The sequence below is a fragment of the Protopterus annectens genome, chromosome 10.part0 (assembly GCF_019279795.1).
Source record: "Protopterus annectens isolate FY-2018-M chromosome 10.part0, PAN1.0, whole genome shotgun sequence".
Taxonomy (NCBI): Eukaryota; Metazoa; Chordata; order Ceratodontiformes; family Protopteridae; genus Protopterus; species Protopterus annectens.
The window spans coordinates 1,821,229,639-1,821,247,968 of record NC_056744.1 but is presented as its reverse complement, the minus strand read 5'-3'; the positions used below and the strand labels follow the sequence as shown (position 1 = coordinate 1,821,247,968).

Sequence of the window (18,330 nt, the reverse complement as noted above, 5' to 3'; positions counted from 1 at the left end):
TGGACAGAAGCTAGGTCCTCGGATCCTTTTAATGCTCCAATTCATAAAGTTCTAGATTTTCTGGCGGAGCTTTTTCATTCAGGATCGTCGTCGGCCAGTATCAGACTACAACTGGCGGCCATTGCCAATTTTCATGTGGGGCTATCGGAAACAAATATGTCCCACAAACTCTGTAAAGCTTTCCTCAAGGGCGTATTTTTGCTCAGACCTCCCATTAAGGATCCTCCTCCACAATGGGATTTAAATTTAGTTCTAACATCATTAATTCTCCCTCCCTTTGAACCTGCAGCTTCTTGCTCATTCAGACTTCTCTCTTGGAAAACTCTGTTTTTGGTGGCTATAACATCTGCCAGAAGGGTATCGGAACTCCAGGCATTGTCTGTCCGTCCCCCTTATTTGGTTTTTCATAAAGACAGGGTAACTCTCAGAATGAATCCTTCCTTTCTACCGAATCAAATCTGAACCACACTATTGACTTGCCTGTGTTCTTCCCAGATTATTCAAACAGGGCTGAACAGAAATTGCATTCCTTGGATGTTCATCGCCAGCTGCGGTATTACCTAGACAGGACAAAACAATTCAGAAAGTCAGACCAGCTCTTTCTCTCTTTTATGCTGATGGAAAGAAAGGACTTCCAGTATAAAAGGTAACTCTTTCTAGATGGTTGACATCCATCATTACCTTTGTCTACCAGTTGAGACACAAACAACTCCCTTCTAGACCTAAAGCTCATTCAGTTAGGGCACTATCAACATCAACAGCCTTTCAAGCAAGGTTACTGTTAGATGCCATATGTGCAGCAGCTACATGGGCTTCTCAACATACTTTTATTACCCATTATAAGCTTGATATAGCCTCCAGAAATAGAGCTGACTTTGGTTCCACCGTACTCAGGAGTCTGTTCCGTTGAGCCAACCAGGGCCAAGGTGCTAGGGACGCTGTCCCATCCAGCAAGAATGAAGGCGAGAATGACAACTTAACATTAAGAAGTTATGTACCTACCATAACGTTCCATGTTGTCGTCTTCTCGCCTTCTTTCTTGCGTCCCTCCCTCCTGCCCCCTAGCCTGGACAGACTTGAAGGTGTCAGAGTCCTTTTCTTTCATGTTATACAGTCCTTTACGGTTACCCCGTATCTTTAGTGTTACCAGCAGGGAGACCGTATTTGGTAATAATAATAATAATAATAATAATAATAATAACAATAAATATATACTATGTGTTAGCTGCCAAAGAGATCTGGGGAGTTAGCGCATGGTATTATGGGATATAGGGCTGCCTCGAGCCGGTAAAAATAGCTCTCGAGCTATAGTATAGGCCGAGTCGGAGCCGAGGATCGGCTCCGAACCCATCCAGCAAGAAAGAAGGCGAGAAGACAACTAACATGGAACGTTATGGTAGGTACAGAACTCCTTATTTTTCACCAAGATAGGGTGTCTTTAAGGACTAATCCTACTTTCATGCCTAAAGTGGTTTCCAAAGTAGCTTTAAATCAAACTATTCACCTGCCAACTTTTTTTCACTAATCCACAAAATAAGGGGGAAAGGATCTTGCATTCCTTGGATGTACACAGACAACTTCGTTTTTACCTGGACAGAACCAAGGATATCAGGAAAACAGAGCAACTGTTTGTTTCTTATGCAACAAATTCCCAAGGCAAAGCTATTTCAAAACAGACCATTTCTAAATGGATTGCTCATGGAATCAGATTTTGTTGCTCTCATCATGGAAAGCAAATCCCAGGAAAAATTAGTACTCCCTCTACCAGAGCTGTTGCTACTTCAGCTGCCTTTCTCAGCGGAGTACCTACCAAAGATATTTTGGAAGCTGCAACTTGGAGTTCAGTGCGTACTTTCTCTAAGCACTACAATCTCCCTCTTTACTCTTAGTCTAGGGCAGGCTTTGCTTCTGCAGTCTTGCAGGGCCTTCTAGCCGCCCCTTCTACTCTATAACCACCACCCTTTATCTCTGCTTTGGGATTCAATCCTACAGTGATGACTGCAATAGTGAAACATGATGAACATAGTACAGTTGTGTACACTTGCCATAAATGTAGATGTTCGAGTGTCTTCACTGTTGCAGTCTGGGTTACCCTCCCTCCTGACCCCTCATATTTTCATTAATGTGGTTTCCTACTTCACCCTTCTTCTGAGGTGTATTTGCTTTAGGGTATGGGGTTTGTTGTATGTTACTTTTATTGTTTTACTATTAGCCTTCATTTTTGGGCACCTGACATCTGGGGCAAGAAAAGCTGGAGAACATGGCGTCGGCTGGCAGCTTTGTACTCCTAGCACTCTGATGTCAGGGAGCATGACTGAACAGCCGACGCCGGACCCAGGCTTTGGGATTCTGGCCGACCGAGGACTGCTTGCCGGCAGGAAGAACCCTGCAGTGATGACTGCAACAGTGAAGATACTCGAACATCTACATTTATGGTAAGTGTCCACAACTGTACTTTTAAACAGTTTGCTGATATAATATAGTACCAAAAAAAATAGAAAGCCAACCAGGGATCATTGAGCAATGCTCAGGCTGGAAAATGAGCAATAATGCTGCGAAAGCATACTAGTTGCACAGACCACTCAGTGGCGGTAACAAAACTACAACGTATCCTGAGGGTTCTCGAGATAATTGTTTCACCAGTAAGGAATGAGCAATAGCCGGGGAGATTTGCCTTTGATGTGCCTGCCGATCCTTAGCTCAATTTAAATTAACGGGCACAAAGGAAACAATTATGCGTTCGGTTGCTTAATAAAAGAACAAAAATCATTTACTTGCACTGGCGTCCGTATCTAGTAAAAGGGAAGATGCCAGTAGCATATGGAGTAAAACATAGCGAGACTATTGGAATGCTGATGTGGATACAGTTACAAATTAACAGTTAACCTACTACTATTCTGGAAGCTAGGTACTAGATTCCAAGTGAGATATCAGCAATATCATAACCCGTTCAGTGCTCCTGTTGTATTAAAAGCGCGCGAACAACTAGTCTGATACTAGAGAGAGACTTAGGTAGCTGGTGACCAGCAGACGGGTTTTAAGTACATAGCTTGTTCAACACTTCTGCTATGCTAAAAACACGCAACCAACTGAACTATCGTTAGCCGGAGTTGATAAAAAGTGGCTGATAACCAAAAATACAGGTTAAGGTGCTAAAAGGTTAGAAACCGTGGGCAACCTTCAGAAAACGCAGTACAATTACTAACGTATGATGATCATCGTGTTTCACTGTTGCAGTCATTACACTTGGGTTATCCTGCTGGCAGGCTACCCGCAGTTGGCCTGAATTCCAAAGTCCTGGTCTGGCGTCAGTTGCTGTAGCCTCTTCCCTGACGCCAGTGCGCCAGGGGTATATAAGATGCAGCCGACGCCATTTTCTTCAGTCTTTCTTGCCGCGCGGTGCCTGAAGCAAAAGCAGTTCGCAAGTGCCGGTCGGCAGACTCCTGAGATTTTCACAGACGAATTTCAGAACCGAAGTCTTCAATAAAGCCAAGTACCCTGTTGGGGAAACTTTTTCTTGCTCCAGACCGATGTCAGTAAAAGTTAATAATTGTATTTCTTGTGGGAAGCAAATACCTCATAAGGATTTTCACTCCTGTATTCCTTGCCTAGGCCCTGACCACGACGTTGCTAGTTGTCGGTTTTGTGCTAGATTCAACCAACGCACTATTAAGCGTCTGTTTGATTTTGCTTTACATTACTTTGGCCGAAGGTTTAACTACATAATGCCGTAGGAACAACCGACCGGAATTCATAAAAAATGCAAAGACAAAGAAAGGGACAGGCATCCAAGGTCCAAAACTGACGAAGCCTCTTGTAGGCCAGTCGCCGGTTCTCAGTGAGGCGCTTTTGCAGCCCCTGACACCCGCTACCTCAGAGCCACAGGCCACCTCCGACACCCACGTGTCTGGAAACTCAGGTATTGGACCTACGGAAATTATTCCCTCAGATGGGTCCGGAGCAGCTGAGCAGGCGGCAGCTTCTGAGGGTGTTTTCAGACCTAAACCGCTTATCAAGTCTACTTCAGCAAAGGCAAAGTCTAAAACACCACTAAAGACAAAGAAACAAGTTCAGCATTCATCTGGACAGTCATCCATGCCAAAGTAACAGATGCTTAAAATGGCCGAGGACCTAATTACTCTGATCAGGGGTTTCCAACCCCCTCCTGATACAAGGCATAGGCAAGACACTGACTATGACTCCTCTGACCAGGTTTCTATTTCCTCTGATTCCTCTTCAGAACAGGGGTATTCTCTTCCTCCCTATGAGGACTCTGATGCTGAAGAATCTATCCCTTCAGCTTCTCCTCCTGAGGATTACTCTTTTGGGGAAACCTTGCACACCATGAGGGAGCATTTCCATTGGGAGAGCCAGGATTATTCAGAATCCAAGAAAGGGCTCAGAGTTTTTTACTACCTCAGCACAGGCCCCTTGCTATTCCCCCTGTACTAGATATTGTTGATGTTTTTTCTGAATCCAGTTTGTCTCCTCATTCTTTACCCCCTGCACCAGTCAAGCCAGATAGGTACTACAGGGTCCCAGACTCTCACAAATTTCTGTATAAAAACCCTGCTGCTGACCCAGAAACTATTTCTCTGGGTCCTAAAGTGGGTCAAGGCTTCTGCTGCTAAAAACCCTGTTCCTCTGATAGGGATTCTAGAGCACTGGATAGATGGGCGAAAAAAGTTTACACTTCTGCTACTTTAGCTGTAAGGGCTTTAAATTGCTAGTTTCACATGCTTAAATATCAACAATACCTAATGTCTTTGCTATAACAGAAAATGCTTACAAGCTCAGAATGTCCTGACAATAAGAAAATGCAGGATCTATTGCATGCAGCTGAACAAGTAGGAAAGCATACTCTGCAATGTGGTTTTGATTCATTAGAGGCTTTTTGCAGAGCCGCAGTTACAGGTTCTGTCATTCGAAGGCATGCTTGGTTAAAAGAACAAAGTTTACCTGATCATGTTAAAGCAAAATTATTGGATGCTCAATTACAGCATGATACTTTGTTTGGTGTTAAGGCAGAAGAAGTGTTAAAGAAAATGGAGGATAAAGCAAAATCAATGCAGACAGTAAAGGATTTCTTACAGGTTCAGCCACCTAGATTTAGCAGGAACTGGCCGCCTAAAAATTGGTCCTTTCCAGTGTCAGGCCACAAAGAGGCAGTTACAGACGCCCAAGAGGCAGATCTCGGCCCCAAGGCTCATACAGACCTAAACAATGGGGTGCTTCAGCCCCCAAAGGCGGAGAAGACAAATCACAACCTTATAGGAAACGGTCCCAATGACTTCCCTCTACAAATGCCAAGCACTTCCCTTTTGACAGCACCCTTAGGGGGAACGCTAGCACTTTTCTCACAAAATTGGCACATGATCACCCAGGACAAATGGGTACTGAATATTGTTTCTCAGGGTTACAGGTTCCACTTTCACATCCTACCAAGGCCAAAAGGTATGCCAGACCTGCCACAAAATCAATGGGCAGAGGCACAAAAACAAATTTCTGCTCTCATGGACATGAGAGCTATTCATAAAGTACCACAGCAAGAACAGGGGCTAGGATTTTACTCAAGACTTTTCTTGGTACCCAGAAAGGACAATGCCTGGAGACCAATACTGGACCTATCAATTCCAAACACTTTCCTGGATGTTCCAAAATTCAAAATGTTGACACTGCAGCAACTTCTACCCATGCTGGGCAAGAAGGCTTGGCTAGTTACTTTGGACCTCAGAGGCATACCTGCATGTCCCAATCAGACAATCTTACAGAAGATACCTCAGATTCATAGCTGGCTTAATGCATTACCAGTTCTCTGCACTGCCCTTTGGCTTATCTACTGCACCCAGGGTCTTCACAAAATGCCTGGCACCCGTAATTGCATTTTGCAGACAAAAAGGAATGCAAATATATCCCTATGACTGCCTTATTCAAGCAGAGAGCAAGGACATTCTACTAAAGCATCTGGCGCTTGTAAAAAGATTACTAATTTGCCTAGGGTACACAGTAAACGAAAAGAAATCAAAACTAGTGCCTTCTCAAGAGATAATATTCCTGGGTGCAAGCTTAAATACAACTGCCCAGGTGGCTTATCTCACGCCAGACAAACAAAGGCAACTGACTCATTACTTTCAAATGATGGCAACAAAGACCCAGCTACCTGCAAGAAAAATTCTGCAGGCTTTGGGCTTCATGGCATCCTGCATCCTGTTAATTCCATATGCAAGACTGCATATGAGGAAGCTACAATGGTATCTAAAAAGTGTTTGGGCTCAACATTGCCACAGCATGGAAGCAATAATAACTCTTATTCCCTGGCTGCAACAGGAGTTTAGATGGTGGGCACTGGCCTGTCACCACAACAAGGGACAGCCTTTCACTTTACCCACAGGCAGGCAGACACTAACAGATGCATCGGATTATGTTTGGGGGGCACACATGGAAGGAAAATGTATTCAGGGCACGTGGCCCGCGGACCAAATGCATCTTCACATCAATCAAAAAGATGCTAACTGTACAGAATGCTCTGACACCCTTCAAGGATCTGCTAGATCCAGGACAACTACTCCTAAAGACGGACAATACTACAGTTATATGGTACATAAATAAGCAAGGGGGCACACATTCCTACCCCCCTCTGCAGGCAAGCCATGACTTTGTGGAACACATCACTGACCTATCAAGTACATCTGCAGGCACAATTCCTGCCAGGAAAGAAAAATACACTGGCGTACAAACTAAGCAGAAACCTCTTGGACCCTCACGAGTGGAAACTAAATCCACAGGTTTTCAGCATGATAACAAGGAAATGGGGATGCCCAGACATAGTTTTTTGCCTCCCCTCACAACTGCCAACTACAGAGATTTTGCACAAGGGCTTATCACTCACAAGCATGGAAAGTGGATGCTCTGTCATTCAGCTGGAAAACCCTAACAGTTTATGCCTTCCACCACTGCCTCTCCTTCCCAAGGTGCTCCTAAGTCAGACAAGAGAAGCCAAAAATGATTGATTGCCCCAGACTGGCCACACCAGCACTGGTACCCAATCCTCAAGAGCTTGTCTCAAGGCCCAGCCTGGACTTTACCTCAAACTCCTCATCTTCTGACTCAACAAAACAATCAGATCCTGCACAGCCAACTCAGAACCTTAAATCTGGCTGCATGGCAGATAATGTAGCCACTCAGAACACACACCTCTCTCTAAAGCTGTTATGGACGTCATTTTGGAAGCCAGGAGGCCCAGCACCAGGAAATCTTATGCAGAAAAATGGAAGAGATTCTGTGCTTGGAACCAGGCACAAGGACTTGAACCACTTGTTCCAAATATTCCTCAGATTTTACAATACCTAACTGATATGCTGGACAAAAGCCTATCCTTCTCGTCAGTTAAGATCCATGGCTCTGCCATTTCAGCTCCTTACAATACGGAACCTCCTATTTTCTCTTATCCACTCCTAAAACAGAACCTCAGAGGGGCAAAAAACATAAGACCCCCAAGGAGAGCACCGATACCTACTTGGGACCTCAACTTTGTCTTAGAAAAGCTCACAGTACCTCCTTTTGAGCCAGCCAATACAGCTGATATAAAATTCTTATCATGGAAAACTGTTCTGCTCCTAGCAATAACTTCAGCAAGAAGAGTCTCAGAGTTACAGGCATTAATGGCAGTTGAACATTTTATCATTTTTCATCCGGACAGGGTTTCTCTAAGGACAAACCCAACATTTATGCCAAAGGTAATATCCAGTGTGGCTTTGAACCAAACCATTCATTTGCCAACATTTTGCTCAAATCCCTAGAATAAAGGGGAGAGACTTCTGCACTCTTTGGACATACACAGACAGCTGCGCTTCTACTTGGACAAAACAAAAGCTTTCAGAAAAACTAAGCAACTGCTTGTAGCATATGCTGCAGGATCACAAGGAAAGGCTATCTCAAAGCAGACTATTTCAAATTGCAAAGGACACTTTATTTGTTTCTGCTATGCACAGCATGGCAAGTCAGTGCCTAAGAATATTGGGCCACATTCTGCCAGGGTAGCAGCCACTTCAGCAGCCTTTCTCAGAGGAGTACCAACCAAGGAAATGTTGGAGGCTGCAACTTGGAGTTCAGTACACACTTTTACCAAGCATTATCACTTGCCTCTTTACTCTAAATCCAGAGCAGGCTTTGCCACTGCTGTTCTGCAGGGCCTCATAGCCACTGCTAATCCTGTTTAGACCCAGCCGCCCTACCTCAGCTTTGGGATTCAACGCAAGTGTAATGACTGCAACAGTGAAACACGAACATAGTACAGTTGTGTACCTACCATAAATGTAGATGTTCGAGTATATTCACTGTTGCAGTCCAGGTTACCCACCCTCCATCCCCCTTTCTTTGCTGGGACTTATCGATACTTCTCTATCCTATACAACCTATGTGGTGTATTTGCTTGTAGATGAAGGTATTGTTTGTATTTTACTGCATGTTTTTATAAACAATATGTATTGCCTACCTTCTTGGGGGCACCTGATATCTGGGGCAAGAAAAACTGAAGAAAATGGCGTCTACTGCTTCTTATATACCCCTGGTGCACTGATGTCAGGGAAGAGGCGACAGCAACTGACGCTGGACCAGGACTTTGGAATTCAGGCCGACTGCGGGTAGCCTGCCAGCAGGATAACCCAAGTGTAATGACTGCTATATTGAATACACTCGAACATCTACATTTATGGTAGGTACACAACTGTACTTTTACTTAGCACTTTACAAAAGATAACCTTAGACACAATTATACAATAAACAGAACAGCGACTACAGTACAATGTGCCAACAACAGTACAAGGCTTTCCCATATGGTCTAGCGGTTAGGATTCCTGGTTTTCACCCAGGCGGCCCGGGTTTGACTCCCGATGTGGGAATTTGTTGGGAGGGTGGACTAATGGTTAAGGTGTTTGCCTTGCAAGCACAAGGTGCAGGGTTTGAGTCTCACAAGGGATAATTGGCTAGGCTTAAAATGGCTCGCAAGGGCAGTTAGCTTAGTACTAACCTATGAACCTATGAACAAGTTCAGAAGCATAAGTAATTAGAAGCAGTTAGAGTTCAGAAACATAATTAAATGACAGGCGTCTGTTCCTATGCCCCAATGTAAAAAGTAGTTAATCAAAAAGAAACTTACTGCGAACGCTACCACCAGGGATGCACAGCAGCCGGGAGTGGGGCTAGGGATTTCAAAATGGGGCCCTGACGGAGAGGGTGGATAAATAGGTTTGGGAACACAAGTGGATGTTGAAAGAGTGGGGAGGAGGGGTTGGGTAGGTGTGTGCGTGTAGGTATAGAGAGGAAAAGGTGGAGGAGTAAGGTATATGCGTATGAGTGTAGGAGCTGGGAGGAAAGGAAGACACGGGGAAGAAGTAAGATAGAAGCAGATAGTGTAATGGGGTAGTGAGTGAGATGCGTAGGGAGGGGGGAGAAGCAAGTAAGGGAGATTAGATGGAGAGAGAAGGTAAAACAGAATACTGAATAATGTGTAACTATAGCACAGTGGGAGGTCAGGAGGTAGGGGGAAGAGCCAAATAGTGAAATAAGAAGGCAGGTAGTGAGGAAAACAATCAGAGATTTGGAAGGCAAGTTCAAGGTAAGGTATACAAGGAGGTCAGAGGCTTACCACTGGGAAGAAGGGAAGAAAGATAAGAAGAAATTCAGAGACAAAATGGGTGAATAAGGTGGTACCTGAGGCAGGAATAGAACAACTTAGGTTTGAGGACTTGTTTTGTAGGAACAATGTAACTGGTAGGTCGCAATGTTATACTGCCCTCTAGTGGTTATTCCTTGTAACATCAATAGAGATCACAGGGGGAGAGGAGAGGAAACAATAGAAAGCCAGTGGGGAGAGTTGGAGGTTAGATTAATGGATGGTGTAGAGGATAGTGAGTGGGAGACTATGGCTGCTGGTATTCCCAATAGGGACCGCTCTCTTAAACTAATAAAAACAGGAATTGGTTGCAGTTGTAGGAGATAAGGAGCAGGTTACACATACTTTTTAACTACAGTTCTTGCTTCCTAGGCCAGTACAGCACAGGGATGACAGTGGTCTCTTTCTGCACTGGGATGAGGTAGCAGAGTTTGAGTATGAAGTCTGTTATTTCTGTAGGTCTTGACCAGCCCGAGGGGCACAGTATCTGGGGAGGTTTACCCTGGCAGGAGGGTTACAAGCTCTTCCGTATCCACAAAATCCATTTTCAGTCGTTCGATACTACACAAATATCCACGTGTTGACCTCACGCCCCATTAGGAGGGCACCTGACATCTGGGGCAAGAAAAACGGATGTAATGGCGTCAGCTGCATGTTTTATACCCCTGATGACCTGACATCATGGAAGAAGGGACAGAAACCGACGCAGGATTCAAAACTTTATCAGGCCGACTGAGGGCTACCTGTAAGCAGATAACCCAAATGTAGTGGCTGCAACAGTGAATACACTCTAACATCTACATTTATGGTAAGTGTACACAACTGTACTTTTCCTCGGATGACCAGGATTTACCCTTATCTACCGATGAAGATTATGATGCAGAAGACTCTATTCCTTCTGCTTCCCCTCCAGAGGATTTCTGTTTTGGTGAAACCTTGCATACTCTTGGGGAGCATTTTCACTGGGAAAGCCAGGATTACTCTGATTCTGAAAAGAGGCTTAGGAATTTCTTACTCTTGCCCCAACACAGGCCTTTAGCTATCCCCCTTGTACTGGACATTGTTGATGATACGTTTTAGGAATCTAGCTTGGCCCCTGACTCCTTAACTCCTTCTCCCAGAAAACAGATATTACAGGGTTCCTGACTCTCACAAGTTCCTTTTTAAAAATCCTACTGCGGACCCTGAGACAATTTCACAGGGACCCAAGGGCATTAGTGCTACTACTGCCAAAAATCCTATCCCCTCTGATAGAGATTCCAGGGCGCTGGATAGAAGGGGTAAGAGAGGGTATACCCTTCTGCAACCTTGGCCATCAGGGCCTTAAACTGCCAGTTTCATATGTTAAAGTATCAGCGGTATATTATTGGATTGCTTAAACAGAAAATTATGTTGATTCCTGACTGTGCTGAAAATAAAGATTTACAGGATTTAATGCATTCTGCTGAACAAGTTGGAAAACATACTTTGCAATGTGGTTTTGATTCACTAGAGGCATCTTGCAGGGCTGCTGTCACTGGGTCTGTACTTAGAAGGCATGCTTGGCTTAAGGAGCAATCTTTGCCAGATCATGTTAAAGCTAAATTGCTGGATGCTCCCTTAAACCAGGACCACCTCTTTGGCAACAAAGCAGTAGTAGTACTTAAAAAGTTGAGGAAAAATCTAAATCTATGCAAACTATTAATGATTTCCTGCAAGTACAGCCTCCAAGATCTAGTATGCATTGGCCCTCTAAGAATTGGTCCTTTCCTGCCTCTTCCAGGCCTTCTCAGTCCAAACCCAGAACCAGAAGAACACCCGGGGCTTCACTCCCAAGGTATTCACATGACTAAGCAGTGGGGGGCTCCCACTTCCAAAGCAGGGAGTAGTAAGACCCCCCCCCATGGTATACTGTCTCAATGACTTAACTTTAAAACTTCCAAGCCCTTCTCAACTGACTGCTCCTTTGGGGGAAAGATTCCTCTGCAGGCAGAAAACTGGGAACTCATTACCCAGGACAAGTGGGTTTTAAATGTAGCTTCCCAACGATACAGATTCCATTTCCACACTTTACCAACCCCAAACGGTTGGCCAGATCTGCCCCCAAATCAGTGGGCAGAGGCTCAAAAGCAAGTCCCCTCTCAAGTATAAGGGTTATTCAAACTGTCCCAGAAGAGGAAAGAGGACAAGGTTTCTACTCAAGACTTTTCCTGGTGCCCAGAAAAGACAACACATGGAATCCCATCCTGGATATCTCTATCCTAAACACTTTGTTGGTGATCCCAAAATGCAAGATGCTAACTCTTCACCAGTTGCTTCCCATGATAGGCAAAGATGCCTGGTTGGCAACACTGGATTTAAAGGAAGCCTACCTGCACATCCCAGTCAGGGAATCTTGCAGAAGATACCTATGCTTCAAAGCAGGCTACATGTGCTATCAGTTGTCTGCACTGCTTTTTGTGAATACCCTGGGAGCTGTAGATAAACCAAAGTGCCTAGCTCCAGTCATTGCATTTTGCAGGCAAAGAAATATTCAAATATACCCATACCTGGACGATTGTCTAATTCAGGCAGCAAGCCAGGACATACTTTGGAATCATCTGGCATTTGTACAAAAGGTGCTAACTTGTCTGGGGTACACCATTAACAAAAAGAAATCACATCTTGTACCCTGTCAACAAATTATATTCCTGGGAGCAAGCTTGAACACAGCTTCCCAGATTGTTTTCCTCATGCCAGAGAAACAAGTTTATTTGACAGCTTACTTCAGACTAATGGCCACAAAAAACCCTGTTATCTGCAAGACAAATACTGTAAGCCTTGGGGTTCATGGCCTCCTGCATTCTCCTAATTTCATATGCAAGACTGCATATGAGGAAACTGCAATGATATCTAAAAAGCCTATGGTATCAGCATTCTCAAGATCTAGAAGCAGTGATTCCTAACATACCTTGCTTACAGTTAAGAGTTCCTTTGGTGGGCAGAGGCCTGCCACCAAAACAAGGGACTGCCATTCACTCTACCCCCTGCTGTCCAAACCCTAACAACAGATGCATCAGAATATGCATGGGGGGCTCACTTGGCAGGAAAGTGCATTCAGGGCAAATGGAACCCAAGTCCAATGCACCTGCATATCAATCAAAAAGAAATTTTTGCTGTACAGAATGCTCTGACAGCCTTCAAGGGCCACATTCTTCCAGGACAATGGTAGCTGGACAACACCACTGTTATGTGGTACATAAACAAGCAGGTGGGCACCCACTCATACCCTCTCTGCAGACTAGCCATGGCTGTGTGGAACACAGCCTTGAGCTACCAAGTGCACCTACAGGCTCAATTCCTGCCAGGAAAGCTAAATACACAGACTACCTAAGCAGAAATCTCATGGACCCACACGAGTGGAAACTGGAACCAAAGACATTCAGCATGTTGATAAATGGGGGAGCCCAGATATAGACCTGTTTGCCTCCCCCCAGAACTACCAATTGGACAAATTCTGCACAAAGACTCCCTACAAATAAGCTTGGAAAGTGGATGCCCTGTCCTTCACCTGGAAAATATCTATCAGTTTATGCCTTTCCTCCTCTGCCTCTCCTCTCCAAGTTACTGCTAAAGATCAAACAGGACAAACCAAGGACAATACTTATTGGACCAGACTGGCCACGCCAACACTGGTATCCCCTCTTGTGCAGTGTGCCACTGCTGGCACCATGGCACCTGCCTCAGACCCCTACCCTGCTGTCCCAGCAGGAGGGCCAGATTCTGCACCCTCAGCTTCAAACCCTGAACCTGGCAGCCTGGCTAATTACCTGATCTCTCAGTTATCATCCCTCAGTAAGCAAGTGTTGGATGTCATTCTGGAGGCAAGGAGGCCTAGTACTAGAAAATCTTATGCTGAAAAATGGAAAAGATTCTGTTCCTGGAACCACACTCGGGGGATGGGCACAACAGCACCCAATTTACCTCAGATTCTTCAATACTTAACTGAGATGCTTCACAAGGGCCTTTCATTTTCCTCTATCAAAATTCATGCCTCAGGCATTTCAGCTCATTGCAACACAGAACCACCCGTCTTCTCTCATCCACTGCTCAAGCAGTTCCTCAGAGGGACCAAAAACTTAAGACCACACAGGAGAGCCCCTACTCCAGCCTGGGACCTTAACTTTGTATTGGAAAAACTCACTCAGCCTCCTTTTGAGCCAGGTACAAGTTCATAGTTAAAATTCCTTTCTTGGAAAATAGCCTTCCTTTTAGCCATCACTTCAGGAAGAAGGGTGTCTAAATTACAGGCCCTTGTGGCAGTGGAGCCTTTCATCTTTCATGCGGACAGGGTGTCCCCCTGGGATCAATCCCTCCTTCATGCCCAAGGTAGCATCCGGTGTGGCTCTTAATCAGTCCATTCATTTGCAAACCTTCTTTTCTAATTCACAGAACAAAGGAGAATGGATACTGCACTCCTTAGATGTGCACAGACAACTTAGATTTTACTTGGTCAGGACTAAACCTCTCCGGAAATCTGAACAGCTGCTGGTGGCATTTGCTGCAGGGGCAGAGGGGAAGGCCATTTCAAAGCAAACCATTTCTAAATGGATAGGCCATTGCATCCATTTCTGCTATAATCACCATGGAAAAATCTATCCCACAGGGGATAAGACCACATTCAACCAGGGCTGCATCTACCTCTGCAGCATTTCTCAGAGGAGTCCCTACCAGGGACGTCCTAGAAGCTGCTACCTGGAGTTCTGTACATACTTTCACCAAACATTACCATTTGCCAATTTTCTCTAAATGCAGAGCTAGTTTTGCCACTGCAGTCTTGCAGGGCCTTATAGCTGCTCCTAATGCTATCTAACTGCCTACTCCCTTCCTTAGCCTTGGAAATCTACTCAAATGTGATGAGTGCAACAGTGAAACACGAAGAACATAATACAGTTGTGTACACTTACCATAAATGTAGATGTTAGTGTATTCACTGTTGCAGTCCTGGTTACCCTCCCCTCCAGCCCCCTGACTTCTTTTGGCTGTACCTCTATTCCTTTTTACTATGCTTAAAAGCTTTTTGGTGTATTTGATTTTTTGTTGGAGATATAACCTTGTATGTATATTTAATTGCTTCCCATTAGGGGGGCACCTGACCTCTGGGGCAAGAAAAACTGATGTAATGGCGTCTGCTGCATGCTTTATAACCGTGACTACCTGACGTCATGGAAGATGAGACAGCATCCGACACAGGACCCAAGACTTTGATAATCAGGCCGACTGAGGACTACTGCAAACAGATAACCCAAATGTGATGACTGCAACAGTGAATGCACTCGAACATCTACATTTATGGTAAGTGTACACAACTGTACTTTTCTAGGGTACTTCCTCTCAAGATAATTTTGTACACGTATGTGAAATGCTTTGATAAACAAGGTAACTGAACTGATCAAAACTGTGACAGCCCATGTTGGAGGGAAAACAGGTGCCGCAGACTTCCTGAGAGGAGGAGTGTATGGACGTCTCTCAGAGCCTTTTGAAGGTAATTATGACTCTCAAGCCTTCCCCCTTTTCTGCCCCCCTCCCCCATTCCTCAGCAGGTTGCTGTGGAGTCTTTCTCTGAAGATGGCCCTTCAGATTGATGATCATTCCCTAGCCCGTTCTTCAGAAATTCTCTCACCTAGGAAGGTTACTTCAGATGACACTTTCTCCCCTAATTCCCCTATGAAAGAGGCTTCTTCACTCATAACTTAAAATTGCTTTATTTTAATGTATATTATTTTATATATTTAATGTTTGTCTTTTTACTTAGTTTAAATCTTGGTAGTATATCCTGAAGTTGTATATTGTTGTATTCTGTACTGTTGTACCAGCTGTCTGACGTTGCCATTTCTGAATTTCTGTCTGTGGGAGCCCAAAAGTCAGTTTAGTGGACTCCCTCCCCATATGCACCATTTTCATCTCTCTCTTTAGTCCAGTGAACATTTCATACTCTATTGGGGTTGGCAGTCCTATAGATTGACCTGCAGCCAAGGTCCCAGACAAGTACTCCATTAGGGAGTTTTTCTTATTTTTTGGTAGTGAATTTTGTACAGATTAAAGCATAAATTCTAACAGTTGTCTGAGATGTAGGAAGCAGATTTCACTCTCATAGGTTCATAGGTTTATACTAGGCTATCTGCCCTAAGGCATTTATAAGCCTAGCCCAAATTTTTGTGGCTTACGCCACCCCTTATATGAAAAAATACTGTGCCCATTAGTTTGTTGTGCCTCTGTCCAGCAGTGACACAGAGATGATTCACGGGGTAAACCTACGATCTCCCATCCACAGGTCTAGATTTCTCTTGAACAGAGTCAGCGAGGTGCTCTGCCTCACATGGACCGAGATTTTATTCCACAGCATAGGGAGTCTCTGAGTGATAAATCTATACCTCCAGCACGTCCTATTTATATCCGTGCTAAGGTTTAAGTCGCTTGCTCTAGTGGTTTTGGTGGATTTGGATTTTTTGAGGTGGAGCATGTCCATTAATTCCGGGTTGGACATGGCCTTGTATGTCAGGCACGTCACCTCTGAGCAGACGGTATGCGACTGAGTAGAGCTGGAGTTTCTTCAGTCTGGCAGCATATGACAGATTTTGGAGTCCCTTTATCCTTTTGGTGAGGAACTTTTGGGGTCTCTTCAGTTGCTGCAGATGTCGGGTGAGATGCATCCCGAATGGAACATTGTACTCTATCATTGGTCTGATAAGTGAAGAGTACAGGGGAACAATGACCTCACTAGATCTGGATGTGAATCCCTTCATGATCAGGTGGGCAATGTAGAAGGTCTTTCTAACCACTTTAGCAATGTGAGTGTCAAAAGAAAGGCCACTGTCAACCTGGGTCCCCAGGTCCCTGATAACCTCTTCTGTGCTTAGTGGATTGCCACCTATATGGTAGCTTGGGGTTACCTTGTTTTTCCCGAAGGGTATGACTATACATTTTTTGGCGTTTAACTTCAGGCCATGGCTCTGGCACCAGCTATCTGTTTCCGTGAGTCCCTTCTGAAGGATATCCGTGTCCAATGCACTTTCCACTATGGCGCCCAGTTTGCAGTCGTCTGCAAACTTTGTCAGCCAAAGTCCTCCCATGCTGGCCTGTACTTCTGAGAAGTAGATGCCAAACAATAGGGGCCAAGGACCGAGCCCTGTGGGACACCACTTGTGACCAGCTTGGAGTCTGACACAGCGCCAGCAACTCTAACCCTGTGGGTTCTGTCCTTAAGCCAGTTTGCAACCCATCTTGTGACATATGGGTTTACATTTAAGCTGGTAAGTTTTTCTACAATACCCGAGTGGGGTATTGTGTCGAAAGCCTTTGCAAGGTCAAGGTAGGCTGTATGGACTGCCTTTCCCTCATCAATGGCCTTGGTGACTGTTTCGAAGAAGTCGACCAAGTTCAAAAGGCATGATCTTCCCTTGACAAAGCCAGACTGGGTCGGGTCCAATGTCTGCAAGTCCCCTATATCTTTGTTTATGAGCTCCATTATGATCCTCTCCATAGCTTTGCAGACTAGACTTGTTAAGCTTATGGGGCGGTAATACCAGGGTCCGTAGAGGCGCCGCCTTTGTGGAGTGGGACCACAGTTGCCGTACGCCACTCCTTGGGCACCGTATCCTGTGGTAAGGCTGAGATTAAACAGCTGCCTTATGTGCGGGGTTAATTCCTCATTTAGCTTGTGTAGCACACAGCCGGGGACACCATCCGGTCCCATTGATGCTGTGTTTTTAGCTTTAGAGAGAGCAGCTTTCACCTGCGCATTTGAGATGTCCGGGAGGCTACACTCTGCTGGGATAGTTATCTCTCCTTTAGGGGGGGAGAGGGGGGTGAAGTTTGTACTAAACCTGTCTGCCAGTATGTTGGCCATGTCTGTGGGTTCAGTGATTTTTGTATCATTTTGGACTAATTCTGAGCATATCTGGGAGTTTCCACCCAGGTTCCTAACATAGCTGAAAAAGGCCTTATGATTGTTCTTTGAATCCATGGCAATTTTTCTCTCAAAATTGGCCTTAGTTGATTTTGGGTGCTCGTATTTTTTTACCAATAATGATCAGGGGTGACTTCCCTTTGATGGATTTTGTTCTATCATGTAATAGCTTTCTCCTCTTATTGTAAAGTTTGTTAATGGCTGGGGTCCACCAGACTGGACGTTTGCCCTTTGTGGAAAGAGTCTTGGTTTTATTTGGGATTGCCTGATCCATGCAGTCCTGGAGGTGTTCATAGAAGGCATTTGTAAGGGCTTCCGCAGCTTGGGTTGTGGTTTCCTCTGGCTCAAGGGCCTTGAAGGATACTACACCAGTCTTGAGTAGTGTGAAGTTTGCTTTAGAGAAGTTCTTCACTATGGTCTTTTTTGTTTGGGGGGGGGGCGGGATGTGGATTTCCAGTGAGATTAGTTTATGATCAGATCTCACCAATGAGGGATATACTTCCGTGTGGAGCATTTTGTCCCCATGTTTGTGACAATGAGATCTAGTATATTTTCTCCTCTCGTGGGAACAGTGACTAGCTGTTCCATGGCATTTGAATTTATGAACTCCAGGAACCGTTGGGCTAGAAAGTTAGGGCTTGAGTAATGTTCCCAGTCTATATTCGGGTAGTTGAAGTCACCCAATATGATGGTGTTTAGAGATACATTTATACCCTCCAGTGTCTTCAGG

At 44.8% G+C, this 18,330-nt stretch overlaps 1 protein-coding gene and 1 non-coding gene across 7 annotated transcripts in view; both read left to right on the top strand.

The window, feature by feature from the left end:
• Positions 1–18,330, top strand: part of LOC122814063 (serine/arginine repetitive matrix protein 2-like) — a 1,651,944-nt gene that overhangs the window by 614,439 nt on the left and 1,019,175 nt on the right. The window lies entirely within an intron of this gene.
• On the top strand, positions 8,829–8,900 carry TRNAE-UUC. Its single transcript has one exon. It is a non-coding gene; the product is annotated as a tRNA-Glu (tRNA).